This window comes from Lepidochelys kempii, chromosome 8 (assembly GCF_965140285.1).
Source record: "Lepidochelys kempii isolate rLepKem1 chromosome 8, rLepKem1.hap1, whole genome shotgun sequence".
In the NCBI taxonomy this organism is placed as follows: domain Eukaryota; kingdom Metazoa; phylum Chordata; order Testudines; family Cheloniidae; genus Lepidochelys; species Lepidochelys kempii.
In genome coordinates this window covers 20,237,251-20,261,493 of record NC_136387.1, presented here as the reverse complement: position 1 = coordinate 20,261,493, position 24,243 = coordinate 20,237,251, and the positions used below count along the sequence as shown (strand labels likewise).

The window sequence follows — 24,243 nt, the reverse complement described above, 5'->3', positions numbered from 1 at the left end:
GATTACAGGTATCTATGCTCATTGTAGTTGGATTTCTTAAGGTAACATAAAAATGTTTGCAAAGGAATCTACACTTGACTCTGTACCCTCATGTGCTACATTTAGGGTAATATACTGCCTTTGATCTACACTGAAATTCCCATTGATGTTAATGGGAGTTGTGTGAACATTGTTAGTTCTGGAACTTAAACAGATTCAGTTAATGATCTAATGCAGTGGTGCCCAAACTTACTACACATATCAGGGCCTCATAAACATAAGCAGAGCCAAGTGTGGGCCAAACAGCTTCTATATATTTTAATATGGTTTAAAGTCACCTGAATTGATTTACATTTTAAGTTCAGCTTATTTAGTATGTATTTAAATAGGTTGTTTCTATGAACAGTATTGGCTGTTTACACACTTTTGTGTAAACTAAAATGATGTAAACATGACAACAAAATGCTAATGAATCGGCCATTAGCGTATTGTGTTGAAACAGGCTGCAGGCCTTATGAAATGCTCTGGTGGGCCATGTGTGGCCCACAGGCCATAGTTTGGGCACCCCGATCTAATGTAAAGCCCAGTGACAGTAATAACCAAGGAAGAGCATTGTTCTTCCTGTTTTTAGGTATTGTCACTAAAAAAAGGTTGGTTTTTTTTGTTTTGATTTTTGTTTTCCCCAAGAATTTGAATGGGCGTGGTGAGGTTTTAGCTCTCCCCACCTCCCTGCTGCCCCCAATAAGGGATAGTTACTTCATCCAACCTCAGCTTTCTGTTTCCTAAGGGAAGTTTGTTGTAATATATTTAACAGTTCTGTATGCTCACATCCACCCGAATGATCAGTTCTTAATTTTTCTCCCTCAGTTTCAGGCTAGTGTAGAATCTTGTCGGTATGTTTCAATAAAAAATAACAACAACAAACTGTGAACAAATCATTGGACAGAAATGTTGCCAGCCAGAGAGAATGATCATTTTATTTTGCTGAGTAAATGTTTATAGAAGTGGTTTCAGCATAGAGTCCTTACTAATCAATGATTACTTGCTAGAAACCAGGAAGGAAGGATAGGATACTCCACTACTCCAAGCTCAGGCCCGATTATCTGGCAGTCAGAAATATTCCAAAGCTTTGTTTGGGTTCATTTTCTTGTCACGGATTCATGGCTGCCTGCTATAGCTGGGTTAATATATAGCAGTTAATTTTAGATTCACTACAGGTTGACCTCTCCTTCAGTGCAATGACAGTTTCCATGTCCCTCTCAACCCGAGGTGAGTTTTGAGAGTGTGTAGGTAGGACTGGGGCTTACTCCTTTCAGCAGCATAACCCTACCCCCTCAACATTTTCATCCTTGTTTTGCTACTAACATACTGAGGTCCATATTTTCTAAAGTGCTACAAATTCTGGGTGCCCAGCTTCAGACACGGAGGGCCTGATTTTCAGAGGGTCTGCACTGGAGTTGTGGGTCCTTAGGTCCTGGCTGTGCCCCAGTTTCTGCAATGCACATAAGGCCATGGCGGATAGGATGTAAGTTAGGGAAGCCCAGTGAAGGAGTGAATCCAGGCTTCTGTATCTTGGCCTCTCTTTCTCAGTCTTGGCACATCCTTGGCTTTTCCCCATTTCCTGCTCATTTTACTAAAGCACTCTCTTCTCCCTCCAGCACACCTGCTCTCTGATTTGGGGATGTGCTGTATCTTTTTCAGCCTATATTCCTGAGATACAAAGTAACCTGTCAGCCGTTTTTTCCCCTCAGATGCATCAGCTGACAGGATACAGTGTCATGAGGTAAAAGAGGGGAGATCAACAGATTGCTGCTCTTTGTGCTAATTACAGTTTAATAATTAGCGTCTATCAAAATCCTGCCTTTCAACTGCCACTCATTTTGCTATGTGTTTGCCAGATAATGTCACCTTTCCCCAGCCGCAGCCGCTGTGTTCAAGGATCACATCCAGGTTCTTCCTCATCCTATACTTTAACTTCTTCATTGGTTTCGATTTTACTCCGTATGCTAAAAGACACAAATAGATTTCAACACAGCTGTGAAACACAGCAGCCCATTGTAGGTGAATTTTCTACAGCTGTCTAGCAGATCCTATTGCAAAAGCAGCCCAAAGAAGATGCAGTCAGCTTGGCCTGTGCCCTGATAGATAATAGAGGCTCATTTTAGTCTAATGTGTCATTGTAGGCGCCCTAGGGAATCAAAAGCCTGGAAGACTAAGGGCAGCCTGTCATCTTTTTCCAGTATTTTACATGCACTGAGAATCAATTTTGGGCACCTTTCTTATAAACATGAGGGATGATTACTCCCTGACCTCATGCTTGGTTCACATAGAAGGAAGAATTACCAGGATTTAGTATCTCATCTGTTCACACCTGCAATGATTTGATGTGTGAATTACTGTCCGTTTCCTACCCCATTAAATCTCAGTAACCTGAGTCATTCATCACCATCTTTGCAGCCAAACCAAGTTCCTTCCCTCGTGATAGCCGTATGGGTCTCCTTAGGACATGTCTCTCTCTTTGCACTATTGGACCATGACACCTTCCAGAATGTGCTAACAGTCGATACAATCTTGACTTTAGTGCACCTGTGCATCAAGAAGAGGCTGAACCTAAATCAGGTCATTGGCCTGGTCAGGTTGTTCTGTTTGGGTGTCAGACAGCATACCCGGGGCTGAGGTTTTAGTACTCTGGTCCACCAGTGTTACTGTATGTTAGACTACTAATTAATTGAAGCGTGGAGATGCTGCAGATCAGGATCTACCATTGCTGTGGGGTCTGATGGTATGTGCTTCACTTCAGATAAAAGGTGAGCATGAAAACATGGCAGCTCAGTTTTTATCTCAGTTTAACAGCTTGAATTCAACCCCAGGCTCCCCACAGTCTTTAATTCGAACTGCTAACCCAAGTGAAAAACTGAGTTGTTGTGTCTTTACTACCATTTTAACCAGAGTTAGCTAACAGAGGTTTGCCAGTCCCAGTCAAGGACACGTCTTTTTCTTCATTGAAGACATAGATGTACTCTAAATATTTTAATCACTGGAGCACCTTCTGATACAGGAAGCTTGAACAGTGCCTGCCCACACATGCTTTGCTCTAACCAGCATGATCAGCCCCCCTCTTTTATTGACACTCTAAAATCCATACAGGCTCCCAAAGATGGGAGCATTAGCATAAACATTCTTGTCTTCCCCCTCCTCATCATTTTTCTCTTCTCTGGAATGACTGTGCTGGAACTGGTCACCTGAGAACTTCCTCACAGTTGCACCAAAATCATAAGTACTTGTGGCCCACATCCGAGTCCGTTCCTGTGATAAATGGACAGAAGTAGCTGTAAATAGCGTCAGTGCTATCACTTAAAGTACATGTCTAGAAGGAATGAAAAGCACATTCCACCTGTGGAATGATTCTTTGGAGCTGTAATAATAGCAGCCTGGAAATGTCAAACTTGAAACCAAGGACCAAATGGGTCATAGAGACTGAATTTCCTTCTCGTCCCTAAAGGTGTTCCTTCCCGTTCAGAACGGAGGCAGAAGGATCTATGTAGGAAGCTTCCATTCCTTGCTGCCCATGATGTACTTGCTCTGTGGATAAACAGGGCTGTAATCTGTCAGTACAGCTTCTGTCACCAGCACTTTAAAACTACAGAGCTCATGTACCAAGTGATATCTCACAGTGGGCTTTACCAGCTGGGGTCAAAGAGCCCAAGAATCAGAGCCTGGGAGTGAAGTTCTGTCTTATAAGTACTGCCATTCTAGCAGCATCTAATACAGAGATAAAACTGGCAGATGCTCAAGATTAGCCTCAAACACACTCCTCCCATCTGAGCCTGGGAAGTTTAAATCTAGTGCTAGGCCCATCTTCCAGGATGGTAGTTCTGAGATATCTGCTATTCTGGTGCTGTAGCCTGCTGAGAATTGAGATACAAACTGCTATTGAGTGTCAGATAAAAAAATACAATGCCTCTATTGATAGTATCCATAACCAGATCTGAGCCCCTCATATTTTGGCCTATCTTTATTTGCAGTGTGGAACCTCATCAAATATTAGTTCAGTTAAATAATTTAGTTCATTTTAGAAAATTCTCAACTTGGCACATGGGCCATTAACTCTATGATGCACCCACTTCAGGTTTCATGAATGCGTGGAGCTACATGGGTAAAGCCCTGGTAGAGCTGCCATTCAAACCAAAGAACTGGGTGGAGTAGGTGAAGGCCCATTCTGACAGCAGAGAGCATTCTGGGAAAGCAATGCCACAGGATACTTTCTGCTCAGTGGGGTGCTGTACTGCTTTAAAGGAGCAGCATAGACGGGACTGCAGCTCTGAGGCAGCAGCATATGCTGCAGCTGTCAAGGAAGCAGGAAATTATGTGCAAGAGCACACATCCCTCTCTGAGTGGTGTTGGTTATGCAGTCAAGTGCCCTGTGGTACCTCACTGGCATGATGACTCAGCTGATACTTTCTTTCATTACAACACCAATAGGCCTTCCTTACCTCTCTGGCATTAGAGAGAGAGAGAGGAAGAGAATTATCACCAATCCCAGCATGCTTCTTTAGAAAGGAGCAGACACTCTCACTTGGGCAACATACATGTATTTTTATAATGCTAATCTTTTCTGCAATGTTTGTTCTCATGTTAGCATCAACAAATAGCCGCTGACCTTGCCTGTTGTTGCTTTAAATGCCCAGTTACACTACAAGCATGGGAATGAGCTAGTCACATGGAAAGTACTTAGTCTCACATGGACTGTTCATGTGCAAAGAGGAAAAAAAACACTCTTACAAATACAATAATCTCTGCAGGAATCTCTCTCTCCCTCTGTCTCCCTAGCAATGAAATAGAGAGGCCAGATTTTTGCTTTAAGGCAGAATCATATCTTAGTTTCAAGTCATTTTAAAAAAAACAAACCAATCAATACTTCATTCTGCTTAACAATCATAGTATTAACTTGTCACAGAGGTATAAATGGCACATAAAAATCCATCCTTTAATATAAAGTGTTCAGATACCGTGGCGCAGGGTAGAAGAAATGACAGAAAAGTGCAACAAAAGCCATAATGCCCTGAAAGAGAGCAATGTACATACAGAGAAGTGACAGCACTGATGTGTCCCCCACCTTGGCTCTGCATAGTCAGCCCGGGGTTGGGCTGCTGATGTGCGGGGAACCTGCATAAACACAGCAAGGAGGCAGGGGTATGTAAGCAGGTTGAATGGCTGCAATGGTCACAAGTGAAAGCAGCTTCAAAAGGTTATAAAATGTGCTGTGTTACATTGTGGGAACTTCTCCTCCTGGTTCCTGACCAGGACTTGACAACAACCAAAACGAGAGCCTCAAAGGGAATCCATCCCAAGTTCAGCAGAGAATCCAGTGCAGAGACTTTGGGAGGTTAGTGAGCATTGTGTTGATACCTGTGCAGCACAGACCTGATCAATAAGGCTCATACGTACCTCAGCTTGTAAGGCTGAGAGAAAAAATATTTCTTGTGCTGTCTCTTTTAGACAGTAAAGCCCTGTAGTACCTTCTTCCCTGCCCTCATGGGTGAGGGGGAATTCCTTCAATGTATGGGGGAATCCAGAGCTGGTGCAAAGCCAGCACTGCCAACTCTACAGCAACTCCTCTCCCGCAGTCGGAAACCCTGGAGCAGGTTGCATGCCAGGGATATTTTTGGGAATGGCTGTGTACTATGCTCCAACTATTCCCAGCTGCCAGAATGGCCCTTGTGGCCAGTGTGCCTGAAATGCAAGTCAATGGTGCTCTAACTTGTTTTGTGTGCCATACAAAGCCTTCAGCAGTCCCAGCATAGGGGATGCATGAAGCCATCTTTACTCCTCCACTTCCATCCCTGTGCGAAGCTGAGCGAAAGTGCAAGGATGATTTGGCCTCTCAGTGCCTTTATTTGAGCATCAGCCCTGGGATCATAGTCATAGATTCTAAGGCCAGAAGGGACCATTTTGGTCATCTCATCTGACCTCCTGTATAGTACAGGCCATAGAATGTCCCAAAAATAAATCCTAGAGCAGATCTTTTAGATGCACATCCAGTCTTGATTTTAAAATGGTATTCCAGCAGTGGTTGCACAGTTCCAAATACAGAGGCAAAATATTCTCTCTATTCACTCAAAATTTCCCTCTTTTTGTATCCAAAGATCTCATTAGACCTTTTGGCAACAGCAGTGCCCTGGGAGCTCTTGTTCAACTGATGACCCCCAAATCTTTTCAGAGTTACTGCTTCTCTGGGTAGAGTCCCCCATCGTAAGTATGGCCTACATTCTTTGTTCCTAGATGTGTACATTTACATTTTGCCATATTAAAATTCAAACTGTTGCCTTGCACCCAGCTTACCAAGTAACCCCAATCACTCTGTATCAGTGACCTCTCCTCTTCACTATTTACCACTCCCCAATTTTTGTGTCATCTGCAAACTTTATCAGTGATGATTTTATGTTTCCTTCCAGGGCATTGATACAAATGTTAAAGAGCATAGGGCCAAGAACTAATCTCTAAAGGATCCTAGTAGAAACACTCTGCCCAATAATGATTCCCCATTTACAATCAGATTCTGAGACCTATCAGTTAGCCAGCTTTTAATTCACTGAATGTGTGCCATGTTAATTTTATCTCATTCTAGGGGGTTTTTTAATCAATATGTTGTGTGGTACCACATCAAATACCTTATAGAAGTCTGATTATATTATGTCAACAGTTTTGCCTTTATCAACCAAACTTGTAATCTCATCAAAAATATATATCAAGTTAGTTTGACAGGATCTATATTCCATAAACCATGTTGATTGGCATTTAATTCTTTATTAATCAAATTCCATATCAGCTGCTACATTATCTTGCCTGGAATCAGTGTCAGACTGACAGGCCTACAATTACCTCGGTCATCCTGTTTACCCTTTTTAAATATTGGCACAACACTAACTTTCTTCTAGTCTTCTGGAGCAGCCTAGTGTTCCAAAACTTACTGAAAATCAACATTAACGGTCCAGTGATCTCCTCAGCCAGCTCTTTGGAGCTCTTGGATGCACATTATCTGGACCTGCTGATTTAAAAATGTCTAACTATAGTAGCTGCTGTTTAACATCTTCCTGAGATGCTAGTGGAATGGAAAGAGTATTATCATATGATATTACTACACCTTCTGTTTTTTCCCAAGTGCAGAACAGAAATATTTATTGAACATTTCTGTCTTTTCTGCATCATTATTGCTAATTCTACCATGTCCATCTAGCAGTAGGCCAAAGCCATTGTTAAGATTCTTTTCGTTCTTAGAGGTCCGTGTACGTCCCTCTTCATCATCTGCCATGCTGCATGTGTGGACACTTCCGACTCAGGATATGGGTCCCAGGCTGCTTATTCATCCACCTGGACTGCTGCAGCAAGTGTTCTGCTGGTGATAGATTAGTTAGTCTCTGCTGTGCCCACAGCACCATGCCATTGGAGCACCAGGCCATTGGAGCAATGTAACCTTTGGGCAGCTTTGATGTTCTCGCTGTCTTTCTCATATGCACACAGGTCAGACACTAACATTAATCACCTCTACGGAATCTGTCTTCATGCCTCAGTGCTCACTGCTGCTGCCTGTGAGGCCCCAATTTATGACCTCTCTCTCTCCTTCCAGCCCACACTCCCCCGTCATAGCATACTCCCCGGTTCTTGCTCTCTGCTGCCTGTGTATTACCAGGAATTTTGGAAAGGAAGGTGGGAGGAAGGTTTAGTACACTTGTCCTTTTGAGTATAATTTTTGCCAGGTTTCCCTGGCCAGCTCCTCGGGACACTAGGGCCCAGAACATGTTAACATTTCTCGTTCTGTCCACACTACTGATGCCTTTAGCTCCCTGAAGGAATGAATTTCTTGCGACCAGTATTTCCAAAGCCTGTCTGCCTCAGATGCTTAGTGCTGCTGTTCTGCCTGACACTGGAAACTGATGAGCTGTGGTACCATAGTTGCTATACAGTGTGTAAAGCAATTCACGGCTCTGGTGCATTAAAGGATTTGAAATCTCTTTCCCCTCATCCCATTTATGCTAACTGACCTTTAATTTTGATTTATGCTGTAGTGATGTAATGTTGTCTTATGTGCATTTTTGGGCCTGGTTGTGCTCTCTGTTGCAATGTACTGGCTGTGCGTGTGACGTGTGTGTTTAGTGGCTGGGCCCACAGGGAGGACAAGGGAATTCTCCTTTAGTTTAAATAGTAGACTTGTGTTTTTGGAACTGAAGGGCCAGGATTTCAGTGTTGGCTTCCCAGGTGCATGTGATTTATTTAGCAATTGTGCCTGTTGCCTGAAACACATGGGAATAATGCTGTGTAGCGCTACTGATTTAATGGTTGCACCAGTATAAGGAAGAGCAGAATTTGGCCCAGATTGTTTTGACAACCCATTAGTGGTAGTTTTAATTGTAGCACTTCTTAGCTAAAAAACTCTCCTCTTAGACTACACTTCCCAGAATCCTTAAGAGGCAGTTGTGTGTCTCTGTGTTTGAAGAGTGAAAGATGAAGCCTGGTGGATTGTTAGTAGTGAGATTCAAAGCTGACATAAAAAAGCATAAAAATCCTAGAAGCGAGAATACCGAAAATACACCAGGCTGGCTCTATGGCCCAGCAGAATAAGTGGTCACCTAGGGCAGTATAATATTCTGTAATGGCTTGCAGGCTGACTGGTACATTTGTTGTGTGCGCCAAGGACACCAGGAATCCTCAGGCCTTTAAACAAAAAGGTCCGTCATTTTTATGCAAATAGTATAAAATTAGCATATATGTTTTGTAAGTTGAACTTATAAGAGATCCTGTATTGACTCTTTGATGATCTGATATGAACATGGTCCCTTTCACTTGCTCCAGTCCATACTCACTGTTTATGCAACATACACTAATGTAAAAAAGGTATACTGTCTTTGTGTAAGAAACAAATACGTCCTCTTGCTATGGGAACACACTGTGCAGGCACACACTGCAATGAAAGGAAGGTTTTGTATGATTGCAGCTAGTTCCCTTTAGATCTGACTGTTTTCTGATGGTATGTTTATAGTTTAAACTGACTTCTGACTCCTCAGCCTGATATGTGTCATTCAAGAACACACATGCCAGAATTTCCAAATTATTTTCTGTTGAGGAGAGCGTGTACTTCTATGCAGTTACCACTGAAAGTAACATGAAGCTGTATATGGTTTGCACTGATCACAAAACTGCAGAGAGGTAGTGCAGCTCCATCCACGTGAAAAGTGCTGCAATGGCTCGTTTGCTATTAGCCAGTCATGTCATTTAGCGTTTCCTTGGTGATTTCCTGGATTCTGCAAAGTTAGCCGGAGCTTATGAGAGACTGTCCTAGAGCTGGTCAAACTATTTCTTGTGAATAAATTATCTGATTGATATAGCCTTTATCGCTTCTTGTGACTCACTCATGACCCCATTCCTGCTTACCACAAAGTCATTGGGTATTCAGGAGTGTTTACTGAATAATTTATACAAACAAATTTCAGTCTATGAATTGGTTGTGGAATTGTACACTTTGACTCTTTGTTGTGTGTGATTGGTCACCAGAGTCACAGGTGTGTTACTGTTAGTTCTTCTCCCTGATTCGGTGAAAACTTTTCAACAGGAAAATACTGTATAGCTGTAACATGCTTCCTGGTGCTGAGTCCCAGAAGAATAAGTATTTATGTTACAGTGTATCAAATGTTTATCAATTTGTATTATGATTTCTATTATGGTTGCACCTAATGAGCCCAATCAGGAATCAGGGCCCTTTTGTACTTGGCGTTGTGCAAAGAAGTAACACAAAGATAATCCCTGTCCCAGAGAGCTCATTGTCATAGTTCAAGGCAACTGCACCTGTGTTCCCCCTCTGTGAGCCCTTGTGGGCACCACTCTAGCTGTTCTCTTGGACAGAGACCTGTGTGTCTCTCTCTCCTGACTGAGGTTTTTCCAGGCTGCACATTTCCCTGCCTACCCTGTGGTATTCCCAGCAAGTCAGACTGCCTAAACAGGCCAGTGTCTGCACTTTGCTTTCTCTTCAAAGGCTTGTGAACAGCATATTTGCCAGCAGTTATGAGTTACCACATTGCTTTTTATAAGCAAGTGCAGTTATTCTTAAGGTGAAAGCATTACAGAGAAAACATAAAAATTATAAAAGAACCTGCATGCATGCTAGAAGCTTATCCATCTGTCTGATGGGGCCTCAATAGGACAAAGTCCTTCCAACCCTTCCCGGGAAGGATTGGGACGCCCCTCACACAGAAGGTCCTCTCTTTTTGCTGGATCAGAAAGAAAGTCCTGAGTCAATTTAAACTCAGGCTATTTATCCAATATTTATCTTTGGCTGTTGGTGCCTGGGGAATCCTAATTGACCTAGTATATGTGAGCTTCTCCACGTGGTGGTACTTTTCTGGATGTGTTACAACCTGACTGAATTTGCCTAACTAGCCTCCAATGTTCTTAGTGCTTGGAGGTGCTATGGTCACCCTCCCCCAAGGAATTGCATAAAATCCCTAGCCCACAATGATACACATGGTTTAGATACAATAAATGCTGCATCTTGGCAGGGGCTTAGACTAGATCACCCTTGTGGTCCCTTCTAACCCTCTGATTCTATGATCCTATAAACTTAATACAGTGTATTCTCCCAAAGACTTTGCCGTAAATGGCTATATCTGTGTCACTCATAATATAGGATTGTGACAATATACAACTGGTGAATAAGCAGGCAAACGGGGGCATAGGAGACTAGGCTAACAGTAAAGACAGGTACAGGGGCATACATTTTTAGTCACAATGATCTCATTAATTGAAACCGATCATCAGTCTGACCTTGCACAAATAAACTGATGATTGTCTGAGTCCATCAGCAACAGATAATACACACCTACAGGATAGAAGATGCAGCTCACCCTGTTTATTGTAAAAAGCATTTGTGAATTTTTCCATGTATTATTTGTCAAGCCCCACACAATCCCCTTGTGGGATGGATTCTTCTGTAATCAGAACACTCTTCTCCAGCAGGCTGTTTCATCTTAGGAACCATCCGGAAGTGAAATATCCTTTCCCAGATCTCCTCCCTACCTTCCTAACAAACCAGCCCCTCAATGCTTGGTTCTCAAAAAATCTCATTATGTGGACCCTCCAGGATGGACTTTGCTGAACTGTGGCAGTCTGTGGGTCACTATACTGCTCTCCAGTGTAGTTGTACTTTTACCATCATATATTTGGTTGATTGCTCAACATCTCTGCTCAGTTAAGAGGAATTTCCCTCTAGGTATCCTCCTGCCCCAATTTCTTCCAGTAAGTAGGTTCCCTGTGCCTCACAAATCTGCCAGTGAAAACTCCCAAAATGGGAAACTTCAAGTTCTTTTAATTTCATGATTTCACACATCTTATTCATGTATTTGGAAATGGATTCATGTAAAGAGCAATGAGCCTGCTCCTGCTGCCATAGGAATCAACGGCAAAACTCCCATTGATCTGATTAGCAGATTTAGACTCCAGTAATAGTTGTCTCTCTCTGGCTATTCAGTGGGGTTTCCACCTTAAAAAGATTGTTCACATGCTCTGCTCTGGCCATGTTTACATTAAATGAGCATCCCTCCAGCCTACCAACTTATTCACTCATTAGGTTTTTTGCTTAGAACCATTCAGCCTTGCTGTTTTGATTTTGTAATAGGCCAAACTCCAAGTACTAGCAGCATAAACAAGATTGCATGGCTAATGATTTGTGAGCTTGGCCTGAATGCAATTTACTGCAGAAATTCCAGTCTATGAGACTTTGTAACCTGCTAATAAAGCACTTTTGGCAGAGTCTGTACAAACAGAAAGAATTTCACAGCCTCCCATTCTGGGTTTCTCTCACTGTCCAAACTTACAGTGATGCTGCTTTTCAATGTAGCTTAAACATCAAGTAACTCTGTTATAATTGGGCCATGTTGTCTCTTTCTCTTTTATTTTAAAATTGATTTATTGTTCAGTTAAATTTCATAAGGTAGCCAGAATCCACAGGTGCCTTATAAATAAAATGTGAACATTTCTACCAAGTATCAATAGCAATTAGTAGTTGTAATATTGTGTCAATCTACGTAGGCACTGCGGAACTTGTGAGCCAGATATATGCCTGTGCTGATGCAGGGTGAGAAAAGACATCTTTCCTCTCCTCTATTCAACAGCTGTGGGGGCTGATTTGGCCACCCATACAAACTAGAGCAGTCCTAAATTGCACCTCTGTTGCAGTAGCCTCTATGAAGCCACTGTATAGTGCAGAATCAGTGGGTTGCAGATCCACCTTGGGCACACAACACCCTCCTTTGGTTCACCCTGAAATGCCCTGTGCAACCTGAGCTGCTGCTGCAAAGCTGGCAAAGAGCTGGTGCATGTGGTTTTGTGCCTGGTGCAGTGGTCCTTTATGCTGGTGGGGACATCCCCTAGGTGGATTTATATCCCTCTCCCCCCCCCCCCCACCTTACTTACATCCAGCTGAGTTGGTGGAAACAGGCCATAGACAATGATGAACTGGACCCAGTGTAGATCATTTGCAATGAGCAAGCAGGGGATAGAGCACAAACCTAGAAGTCAGGAGACCTGGGTTTTATTAGTGACTCTGCTACTCAATATTTGACCTTGGGCATGTCAGTGTGTCCTCATCTGTCAAATGGAGATATATTTTCACCTGCTTTTTGAAGAGCTCTGAGATCCTAATAATTTTAAGCTGCTAGAGATTCCCTACCAACCTCATGGGCCACTGCTACTGTGGCACCTTAAAGTTTCTCTTTCCCCCCCTCACCTGCCTTACCTTCATTTCCAGCCCAGCTCACACAGGAGCGAGGGGAATGAGTGGATGGGTAACCAAATGCACAAAAAGTGAGCTTCTCTGATTCATTTATTTGTGCACCCCAAATTGCTGAAATTCTGAAGCTCAATATTGATTCATGGAGTTTTTTAGATTTGGAGGCCAGTCTAATGGTGTTAAAGAGAGAAAGTTTATCTGTGTCATTCATATATACAGTCCACTCCGAGGTTTTAGTTGTGATGATGAGGAAATGTCTGGTTATCCATGTCTTTGTGTCAGACTCAGAAACCTCTTCCAAACAGGGCATTAGCTGACACAGGCAGACTGCTAGCTGGACAAACACTGTCCTGTGTGTCACGTTCTAGTAAATACCTGCATTTGATTCCAAAGGGCTCCATTGATTAAAACTGGCTCTCACCACAGGCCAAGAGAACAATCACCACAATGGGACAGTGAGCCATTAAACATTACTATACAAAAGTACTGTTGGGTCCTTTAGTTTTGTTGTTCTTATTGTTCAAATCTGGAAAACTACCCATCAATCAGTCCATAAGCTCTGCAGGCAAGATACACTGAGCACTGGATCAAACACTGCCACTGAATTCATTAATACTTGCTATTGAAAAAGAATTAAAACCAACAGGGACTGTGTAGTATTTGATCTCTGCTTCCCTCTGTAGCATTTATTTCTCGTCTGTTTCAAATGCACTGAAATGGGCATATGAGATAGGAGGAAGAGCCTAGGACTCTTTGATAGGACAATTCCTACAGCGCTCATATTTCTAGGGTCCCAGACACAATGGATGGGCTTGCATGGAACCTAACCTGTCTGGATGTTTGGTCCATTGGGTTTATTTATAGTCAGACCATGGCAAATGTTTTTGGCACAAACATAAATCCATAGCAGTTAAGACTGTTGTGGTTTGTAAAATTCAGAGTAAAACCAGAGTGGAAATAAACCCAAGTATTGTTAGAGCTTTTATTTGGTTTGATTTGGGTTGTGCCATACATGCAGTGTACTATATATATCCTAACTAGTTTTCTGCAAAGGTATATGTATGTATCTGAGGAACAGGTACGTTTAAGAATGCTCAGGTTAGCTTTGTGGTAGTGTGAGTTGTCTTGGGAGTCAGATAGATGGCCCTGGAGCAGGCTGATGTTTGGACCCTTCACCTGCAATTGGCAGCAGGTGGGATGTCTGCTGGGTCCACACAGACCCATACTAGAGTCTATGGGGCTCTATGCAGGTGCAACAGCCTGCCCATTCACTGTCAGTTGCAGGGTCAGAGCCTTGGATTACAGTCCCTGTTGCTGGGTGAAAGTTCTGAGAATAAAGGAGGCTGAATTGTTGTGTTGTTCTTTTCTAGTCATACTAAGACCTTCTTAGAAACCTTAGCAGTGACATGTGGGAGGGTTTCTACACTCAAAAGAGTAGAAGGCATTTACATGACACCTCTGACATTCCAAATGGCTGTGTTATGAAACTGACCTGAGGAAACCAAAACGGATCTGGAGAGGGTGGGAAGACACTGTCAGAAGAGCTGATGCTGATTTTTTTTATCCCAAGCAGGCTTGGACTTACAGCTGTTCCACCTCTAATATTTGAGTATCTTTTGTTGTGTAATGGCTGTGTGGTTAAATTTGGAGATGGGACAGAACTGGGCCTTGGATATTGACCTCTCCCAATTTGGGAACAAGAGGGCATATTTAAGGTTGAAATCCTGGGATCTGAGTCTTCCCTCACATTTTCAGTTCTGGGCCAGATCCCAAATCAGAAGGGGCCTATTTCCTGGATCTGGTTCAAACATGGCTGAGATCTTGCAAGAAAAGAAATTTTAGTGAGAGTTTGGAACAAAATATTGGAAGTCTCACAAGACCGGCTATACCATCATCTTGTGAGACTACTTCAAGAACAGCTTTTTAGATTTTGACACCAACAAATCTGAACCTGAATCACAGCCCAGATTTGGTTTCAAAGTGAACTCCAAACCCCATCCTATAATTAATCTGGACCTGAATCCCACCTCTCCAGCCAACATCTATTTAAAATATACTGGAAGAAATAGAAGAGACAGAGAGAAACAGAAAGACATAACATTTTAACTTCCAGTGAAGAGAATTGTGTTCATGTGATCTTATATGCGTTCTTCTGCTTGCAAAGATGAACTCAAAGTCCATGGGGTGGAATTTAAACCATGGTTGCTGAGCTAACCGTAGGCACACGGCGTTACTATGGAAAATTCCTGATTAAAGTCTACAAAGAATTTCTGATGCAGAGGCTGTTTATTAATAGGTACCTCAGCCTCGCATCTGACATTGACAATTCTGCCCTTTAAACACATCATTTTGCAAGCAGCATGATAAAATGCTGCACTTTTTTTGTGCCGAGGGAGAGATTGTCCCCTCCCTTCCCTCATGCCTCTCTCAGCTGTAACCCCTACAGTTTGCTTTGCTAAGCACAGGAACAAAAACTGCAACCATGAAATTATTTTAACTAGACCATTAAAAATATTGCAGAAGTGATGCAGAAAAAAAATCCTCGCTTTAAACTAACTAAACAGCACTATGTGTCCTTCGTGTAGTTTCTAGGGTTTTTCTGGTTCACTCAGTTTCAATAGATACATAAGGACTGGAGCCAGGGCTCCTGAATGACTAGCTCAGAACAAAAGCAGGTCTCCTGAGTCTTCCTGAGCAGCCAGCAAATTGAGGGAAAGTTATTTTGGGTTAATCAATGTACTTCAGTTACAATCACATTTAGCCTCTAACAGAGAAGGCTGCAAACAAGGAATTACTGTTCTCGGCTCAAAGATGGATAGGACAGGGAAGTGTCACTGGCCAGACTATGCTCTCCTCAGTGCTTTTTTAAAATATGTCCTGAATTCAGTTCTGCAATTTCAAGTATCCTCTTCATTTTCATTTTTCTCCTGCTTTATTTATTTATTTGTACTGGGAGTCTGGGAAATTATTGGCAGTTGGTTGAAAGTCCCTATGGGGGAGAATTCTAGCGGTGTCCTAGCTGGGACTGCCATATGGAGCCAGAGTAATTATGATCAGTATTCAGTTTTCTGATAGTAAAACTTTGGATTATGCGGGAGAGGTCTCTAAACGCTTGTAGTTTAAATCACTTGGGGAAGGCACTATCATGAGCAGAACCTCCTGAGGGACAGGCATAATGGTAGTTTGGTACTTTGGGCCAGATTTTCAGAAGAACTGGTCATCATGTTGACTGATCAGCTCTTTTGAAAATCTGCCTCCAGAGGAGGACGCTGAGCACTGGAAGATCTGGCCCTGAGATCTGGTCCATGTACTAAGTTTAAAGGGGTCCTACTGCCTGCTGTTTCTGCCCCCATCACAAGATGTCTATGCAAATGCTATATAGCCCTGGAAACCCCAGCCTGTCATATTGGTTCCTCAACTGCTGTGTCTACAGTAGTGTCTTATCTGCTTCAACTCCTCCTTGCCATGCAAATATGTGCTATTCTACCACAAAACATGCCAGATAGTGTAAACCCAGGCATATGGATATGCCTCCATCCCCATGCAAATCTGCATCTCCACCCTTTTAGACTCCTAACCATCCTTCTTTCTAGTGAAGATCCAGCCTCTTTAAACTTCCAGTCAACTTCTTGGTCCTGATGGGGGACAAACAGCCTGTTTCCACTCCTTCTTTCAAAGCCCAATCCTTCATGATCCTGAGAACTCTCAACTCCTGCTGAACTCATGGAGCTGCTTGGGCTCTGTGGAGCATGATGAATGGTTTCTTTAGCTGAGCTGCTGCAATTAAAAATGGGATGTGTATGTTTTAAGTGCTTTGCTGGATCAAAGCCAAAGAGCTCAGCACCTTGCAGGTTCAAGCCCAAGGAGAATAAGGCCCCTCACCGCTGGTCTTGTGACTTACAATCTGCTGAAGGTGAGTGAAAACACATGCACACCCCCCTATCGTTAAAATGTTGCTATAGTTATTTTGTTGTCTCTGGTTCTCTAAAGATGGATAGGAACTTCTGTAGGCGGAGCCTTCTGTTTCAGAGATTTATAATCCATCTGTTCTGGGATTGTATGTGCGCTTTCTCTAGTTCAGTTCCTTCTGTTAATTGTGTGTCGAGTAGCTGTTCAAAAATGTCTTTATCTGGATTTGCTTATGCAGTACTTGTAGAATTCTTGGGTGGACGCCATCACTCAGAATCTCTTTACTTTCTCAAGCGTGGCTTTCTCTGCTTATTGCATTCTGCAAGGGTTGCTTCAGCTCCTCTAATTCTGCACTTAGAAGAGAATTAATTTTGTTATCTGTTCTCCCCCTTTCCTCCTCTTGCCTCAGCTTCTCCTTAAGTAGCTTCCTTTCAGTTTCTTTGGTAACAGTCCATTCAGCTTTACCATTTTTAGAGAAGAACTTGAAGCAAATTCCAGACCTTGAGCCTGCGCTAGTTTGCTTTGGGTCTGACGTTTAAGTCTTCAAGTTTTGCTTTCTTGAGCCCGCATCAAAATGAGAAACAGAGATGAGTCTTGAACCTTTGATAGACTTGCTCAACTAATTACAAGTGGATTTTGAAGGCTAGTCCATATACATTTGAAACATAGAATGTCTTTGTGCATGGATGGAATGGCTTCCATGTTGCTGAGTTTGTCTGGTTTGTGGTGTCATGTTGCATGTGAAAGATTTTCTGGACTCAGAGAAACTCAGTCCTTCAACATCCAAATTTCCACAACATCTAGCTTTAGAAGCACCTATAAGGAAGCAGGGAAGAACACAGGCAAACCTGTCAGGTCGAAAAATTCAACTTGGCTTTTCCCTCTGATGTCATTGGTGTTACTCTGCCAACACTGAAAGACTTGACCCATTAAAGTAATGTCAAGCCCTAAACATACAAAGCATTTCACAGGGTTGTTAGCTATGTGACTCCTTATAACCAATGGGAATACTCTATGCAATTACTTGAAAGTCTAGGAGATTAAAGTCTAATTTCAACTGAGATGAGACATAATACGCACTTCTGAGAACTGATGCTCTGTCTTTAACTCCCCTTCCCCTCTCCTTCTATGAAAGTATAGTGCATGGTGGTTAGAGAAAGGAACTGGAAGTGCCAGAAATCCTTGGTTCTATTCCCTGCTCTGCCATCGACTCACTGTATGACTTTGGGGTTAGTCTCTTTACCTCTCCATGCCAAAATTTCCCCATCAGTAAAATGAGGATAATAATACTTAACACAGAGGGATGTTGTGAGATCCCCAAACTAGGGGACACAGAGGAACATCTTGGGAGGTCGTGTCTGAGGCCCGGGCCAGCTCCCACAGGTGGCGGGGTGGGAGTGCCACCCAGCTCTGCTTCTGGCCCCAGCGCTGGCTGCCAGACCCGTGCCTGGCGACCCCGCTGGTGGCCCCACACCCAGGGCTCCATTCCCATCCCTGGCTGCCGGCCCTGCGCCCAGGGCTCCACTCTTGGCCCCACCCCAGCTGTAGTCCAGGCTGTGGTCCTCTTACCCCTGTCTGCGTCCCCTGCCCCGAGCCGCAGCCCCGCTTCCAGCCCTGGCAGGACTCAGGGGAATGCAGACAGAGGTAAGGGGGGCATGACTCTCAAAAGTTTGGGGACCACTGCAATACAGAGTGAGCGGCAGATGATGTCCTAGGTGTGATCCTGGATTTTCTAGCTTTTAGATCATGCATCTCTCTCCCCCTTAATGTTATCTTAACACAGTTGTTTATGATTCTTAATACAATGGGCATTTTATTTTATTCCGATAAATAGCTCTAATTAGATTAAGCTGCTTCAGATTAAGCCAGTCAGATTTCTCAACTGAAATTGACACTTTCATTCTTATTGTGTCTTCATTATCGGATTAAATCTTGATCAAGAGGAATCATTTCCTGAGGCAGTTTTATAACAGGCACAAAACAAAGCTCTGTGTACTGTTCCCTGCCACTCTCACGTGGGAGGCATTGCATATTATAGCGAGATACTGAGATGTTTAGTACAGTCATCTGCAAACTTGCTAGCCAGTGGTCAACAACAGCTCCCTGTGACTGAAAGCTGTTGCCATCAAAATGTATTTTTAGACTTGTATATTCTGAACACCTCACAAACATGCATGAATCTCGCTGTTCCACCCACAATTTTCTCACTTTTTGCGGAAGAAAGGCTCAGGGGTGACTATGTAGAGAGACTGAACTCTCCCCACAGACCTCAAGATGGTCCCTTCAGGTCAGAATTAAAGTATGTTCTCTACTGCCAACCCCCAAACCTTTAAAAGTCAAAAATGAGGCCTCCCAAAATCACGACGTTGGCCTAAAAGTCGTGAGATTTAAAAAAAAAAAAAAAAAGGTTTGGGGTTCTTTTTGTTTGCCTTCTGATTTTAAAGCTTTAGGGTGCACGTAGGTCATGCTTTCAGGGTATTCCTGGTAATCATGCGTAAGGCTACGATTGTGTCACGAAGGTCATGGAAATCACGGAATCACTTCCATTGACCTCAGTGACATTTTCTGCCCCAGGGCTGGAGCTCCCAGTCAGTCCCACCCCTGCAGCTCCCAGCCCCCGCTCTGGTGGGGGGACCTCGCCCTCAACTGCCCAGTTGCGGCAAGCGGCAGGAGGCTGAGACTCTCAGTTAATTAGAAGCATCCAGGAGCTGGGGCTTCAAGAGGAGAACCAGATATCACAAATTGTTGATGCTGCAGGTTGGTGGGGCATGTAGGTGAACATGCACTTCTGCGGGGCTGTCTCCTCCTGAGAGTCCCTACTAGATTTTCAAAGGCATAAATGGGAGTTAGGTGCCCAAATTGTGCTGCTACCTCCCTTCTGCACCTTTGAAAATCTCTCCGTAAAACAGCTCATATTACTAACTGCAGCTGGGTTATAATCCCATTTCAGATAGTCCTGCTTGGCATTGGTGCCCATGACAGCCAACGTTCAAAACCAGCATTGTAGGTTGGCAGTTGGCCAGAAGCACAACTTTCTCCCACCTCTGCTGAGGAAAGGGAAAAGCAGCTCGGTATTTAAAGTCCCCATGCCCCTCCTTCCACATCACTTCATGTCTAGACACTCACCTGGGTCCTCCCCTCTCCCATATATTTGAGAGAGGGGTACTAGAGCCCCAAACTGCTCATTTGGGGCCTATTCCTTGGATAGCACTAGGAGAACCATATTTCACTGCTCAGTCAAACATCTATGGGCTTTATCAGGGTTCAGTGTGACACACAACACTCACCACTGAGTGCAGGATTGGGGCCTAAAACAACATTCAGTGGCCTAGATACTGATATAACCATCCTCAGCACATCATAGGCTTGCTGCCGAGTGCTAAAAACACCCCTTCCCCAGCCCCCTTTTAAGGGCTGTAATGGAGAGGAAACAAATAGGTGGGCCGTGGACTTTCTCTGAATTACGTATTTTGAGAACAAAAGGTGCAGGAGGCTTTCCTGCTCCATGCCATATGTGTGGCAGGCAGAATATGTTGAACTTCTTATTGGGACTGTGCGGGAGGAGGAGAAGGTGACAGCTCAGTCTCTAATGGACTGGTTTACCCAGTTTTTTATTGTTTTGGATACACTCAGGGATGCTGCAGTGACTCAGACTAAATTGCTGCTTTGTCTGAGAGACACGTTTTCTCTGGGTAATGAGTCGATCTTAGCTCTGATTAGATTTCACTGCAATAATAATAACCAATGAGTGTTGGCAGCAATGGGGGTGGTGGGGAGGGTTAGTTCAACATAAAACATGGAGAAGAACTTGCACGACAAAGGGATAGTAGAAGAAAATGAATTAATCACCACTCCAGCTGATCATACAAAGTTGCGTTGTTCTTCCTTCAGTCAGACAATTCCTTCAGTCTCAGGCAGACTGGCCTCCAGCAGCTCTGGGGATCAGAGGAAAGTACAAGTGATTTATACAGCCACATTTGCCCTGCCTCCCTACTCCAGCTGTGCCAGGCAAGGCTCCAGTACAGCTGGGGGTCTAAGCCATAGTGTGAAACTCGCCCAAGTGCGGAGGACTGGTGCAAGGCCCCCTGCGTTAGTTAAACCCTGCATAGGGGCTGTTTGAGATGTCCGCCTACTGAACACACATCAGTACAAAAGACCTCACTGAGGCTGGACCAGCACCAGGCCAGGATCTTTGGATCTGTGCTTAAGCTAGTATCTTGTACAACCAGCACAATATGACTGTCACCGCTATTTAAGCCCATATGGAATAGCAGGTACAGCAGAGGCTGTCAACATCCCACAGCATGGCCCTGGTTTGAGAAATTGGTGAGGTGGATTTCACCCTCTGCTCTCCAACATATAAAAGCCCAAGTTAATTTCAACCTCACTTCTATATTCATTTTACATGTTATGATTCACTAAGGTACAAGAGAAAACTCTGTCTCAGGCAAGCGTGACGTAAGAGTACAGATGGGCAAATAATACGAGTGACATTTTCGGCTGCCATAAATTCAAATGGAAATCCCTATTCGATGCAGCCATCTTCAGTGCCCTTCTGTGATCAGTCCCATACGATTGTGTTGTGCTAGCACAGATGCTGGCAGAAAGTGAACATTAAGGTCACACAATTAAGGACTTGTGGAAAAGTCATCTTTAGTATGCTTTCCACAGGCATTCACACTAGAAAATCTTTAGTATGCTTTCCACAGGCATTCACACTAGAAAACTGTTGCTCATAATTTTACTCAGCGAATCACAGAACAGAAGCAATAGCATATGAGTGATGTGGACAATCGCAACTTGAATACTGAATATCAGAAAACAAGCCACAATGTAAAGAAAATGCACATTGTCACTATTTTGAATAATAAATATATCTGATTAAAATGTCATCTATCCACAGGCGTTCTTCAAACAGAGCTTGATCCTTGTTCACCCAGCATGCCGGTGGGGGCTCCCTACCTCACAAGTTACATTCTCTCTGGGGCTGTGAAAGTGAGTGGTCTATCTCCAGCCCAATGCCAAGATGAAGTCTGTTTCAGGCCCATGCTTCAGGGCACAATTTACTGTTCAAACACACCATTTCAGGAGTAACACCAAAACAAAGCAATTCCTCTGACGGACCAGGCCTGCAGGTTCTTCCTTTGCCTCTCTGTCCCTGGAAAGAGCATCCTTCCTTTAAATCCCCTGCTGAATCATGTGACTGGCAGGGAGTCTTTAACCCTTACCTGTCACAGGCTGCTTGTCCCTTTCCTGTGCACATAGGGAATGGGTGGGCAAGCATAGGGAACAGGTGGAGTCTTGACTTTATATCCCCAGTGCACTGACTAGCTCATTTTAGCAGGCACAGAGGCGGAGGTAAACTGCTAGTCTGACCCTGTCTCCAAGCCACAGTTCAACCTTCTGCTCCCTCGCCAGCACAGCCACATGCTGCCTCCTACTCAGGGCACACTGTATTCTTACAGTCTGGCCCCCAAAGAAGTGAACTTTGTCTAATAAATGATTTGTTACAAATGATTTGCTCAGCTCCACAAAGGAGCCTGATGTGACATAGTAACTCCTCGCCCCAGCAAATATCTAGGAAAAGAACCCAATGTCACTTCTCCTTGTTCCCATAAACTATCTGGTGAGTGTGCATAACTACCTCCTTTCTAAGCCTTAAACAAACATTTGGTCAAGGAGGCCTGGCCTCCTTGTTTTGCTTACAGCGAATGCCCATGAGAGGAGCCAAGTGCCAGCTCTCCAACTCTCTGTCAATATAATACTTTCCACATCAGCCTCACCAGCTCCTGACAGGTCAGCACGCAGCATGAGTCACACAATGTGCAATGCCAGTTGGTGCTATCATTTAATGTTTTAAACAATGTTTAGTCTCTTAAGCTTTCTGTAGCATTGTGCATCTCAGTCTTGAAACAGATACAGGGATCAATTTTCTGGCTCATTTCTTGGTTTGTTGCTTCAGTCACACCACCTCTCTCTTTGCAACCCTCCACTGGCTCCCTGTTAGCCATAGCATCAAACATAAACTACTGGTCTTCACTTTTAAGGCCCTTCATGGCCTATCCCTCCCTACCTTTCATCTCTTATATGCTACTAAGATGCTGAATCCCATCTTTGCTTTGCCATAGATTCCAGTCTTCATCACCAGTTTGTTAAATTTTCAAACAAGCACCTTGATGCTCCTCTCTCATGCCGCCCCTTATGTATAAGAGGAACCCACTGTAGACATTTGCAAAACCACCTCATTGTCCTCCTTCAAAGCCTTCCTTAAAATTCTCCTCTACCAAAAAGCCTGCAAAATACTCAACAATGGTTAGGCAGCTGATGTGCTATCAGGATAACCAGGATTGTCTCACTGTGTCCTTGTGCTCCTCCTGTCTGTTTGTATCCCCTGTTATCTCATATCTTATACTTAGATTGTAAAACCTTTGAGGCACCGTCTTTTTGTTGTAGGTATGTAAAGTTCCTAGCACAACAGGGCCCTCCTCCATTGTTGAGGCCCTTAGGCAACTACCGCAATATAAATATTAAGTAAGGATCTGATCAAAACTCTCACTGAAATCAGTAGAAGTCCAACCAAGTGTTTCTTTCTCTTTCTTTTTATGGTCACACATAAAAGATCTCAAAAGCCAGTTTGTTACTATTGCCATCTTGCTTTTACCCATGTGAGTTCTGTCATGGTTTCACAGATAGAGGTTAATGCTGGCCATATGGAAGCTGGAATGCCAAGCTCTTACATGGTTTTGGTTTCTACTAATTTCTATAGATTGTGATTTCTAGTAGTTTGTTTGGTTTCTTGTCGTTCTTTAGATTGTAACCTAGTCATTTCAGACATTCTCAGGACTAGTCATTTAAGATACCAAACCTTGAAATTGTTACTGGTCCCTCTGCTAAGAAGGAAGTTCTTCTTCTGGCACTTGTCTAAGACTGACAAGTGCCAATCTAGTAAGTTCCAGAAAAAAAAAGATACAACCAAAAGCTAAACTAGTGTTAAGCTAGCAGGGACCACTCCTCCATATCTGAGAGAGCTATCCTCGTTAGTCTGGAAGCAAATCAGTGCTTTCCCTAAAGGGAGAACATTGTTGTGACTTCATGTAATTGTTTTTGAGCCACTCCTCTTTAATTTGGCTGAGCTGCAGCCATGGGAACTCCACCACGCCTTCGCTCTAAGGGTATGTTTTAACTGTCAGCTCAAAAGGTCTGGGAGGAAGAGGGGTGTTTTTGTACATTCCCTCTCCTTGTCTTCGTTACCCACATAACCTGAGTGTTTCTCCTTGGCAGCTACTAATCTCGTACCCGTTCTTTGTAAGTGATCTTAGTGTGAGAGCCCAGAGCAGTGTGTTTTGTATTTATCAGACTGCAGAGTAACAGATCTGGAAATTAATCAACCTTTCATTTTTTCCACTGCCTCAGGAAAGCTGCAAACTTTAAACAGTTTTTCTGAACTTATATTTCAAATTCTAGAGGGTATTTTCATGTGTCGCTGAGGGTTTTGGTTTAGTTGGTGGGTAGTTTCATATCATAGCATTACCAGCTATTGCTATTATAGCAAAGTGTCAATCGCATTTTCCATTGTG

The 24,243-nt window shown here is 43.4% G+C and overlaps 1 protein-coding gene and 1 long non-coding RNA gene across 3 annotated transcripts in view; one reads left to right on the top strand and one right to left on the bottom strand.

Moving 5' to 3' along the window:
• The window catches only part of CPEB4 (cytoplasmic polyadenylation element binding protein 4), a 185,926-nt gene that overhangs the window by 76,388 nt on the left and 85,295 nt on the right, over window positions 1-24,243 (top strand). The gene's annotated exons all lie outside the window — the stretch shown is intronic.
• Window positions 10,860-22,293, bottom strand: LOC140915682 (uncharacterized). Of its 2 annotated transcripts, none has more exons than XR_012160245.2 (3): window positions 21,895-22,293; window positions 20,516-20,601; window positions 10,860-17,482 (listed from the first exon to the last, which is right to left on the bottom strand). It is a non-coding gene; the product is annotated as an uncharacterized LOC140915682 (long non-coding RNA). The 2 variants fall into 2 exon arrangements; XR_012160244.2 differs by lacking the exon at window positions 21,895-22,293 and adding an exon at window positions 21,747-21,888.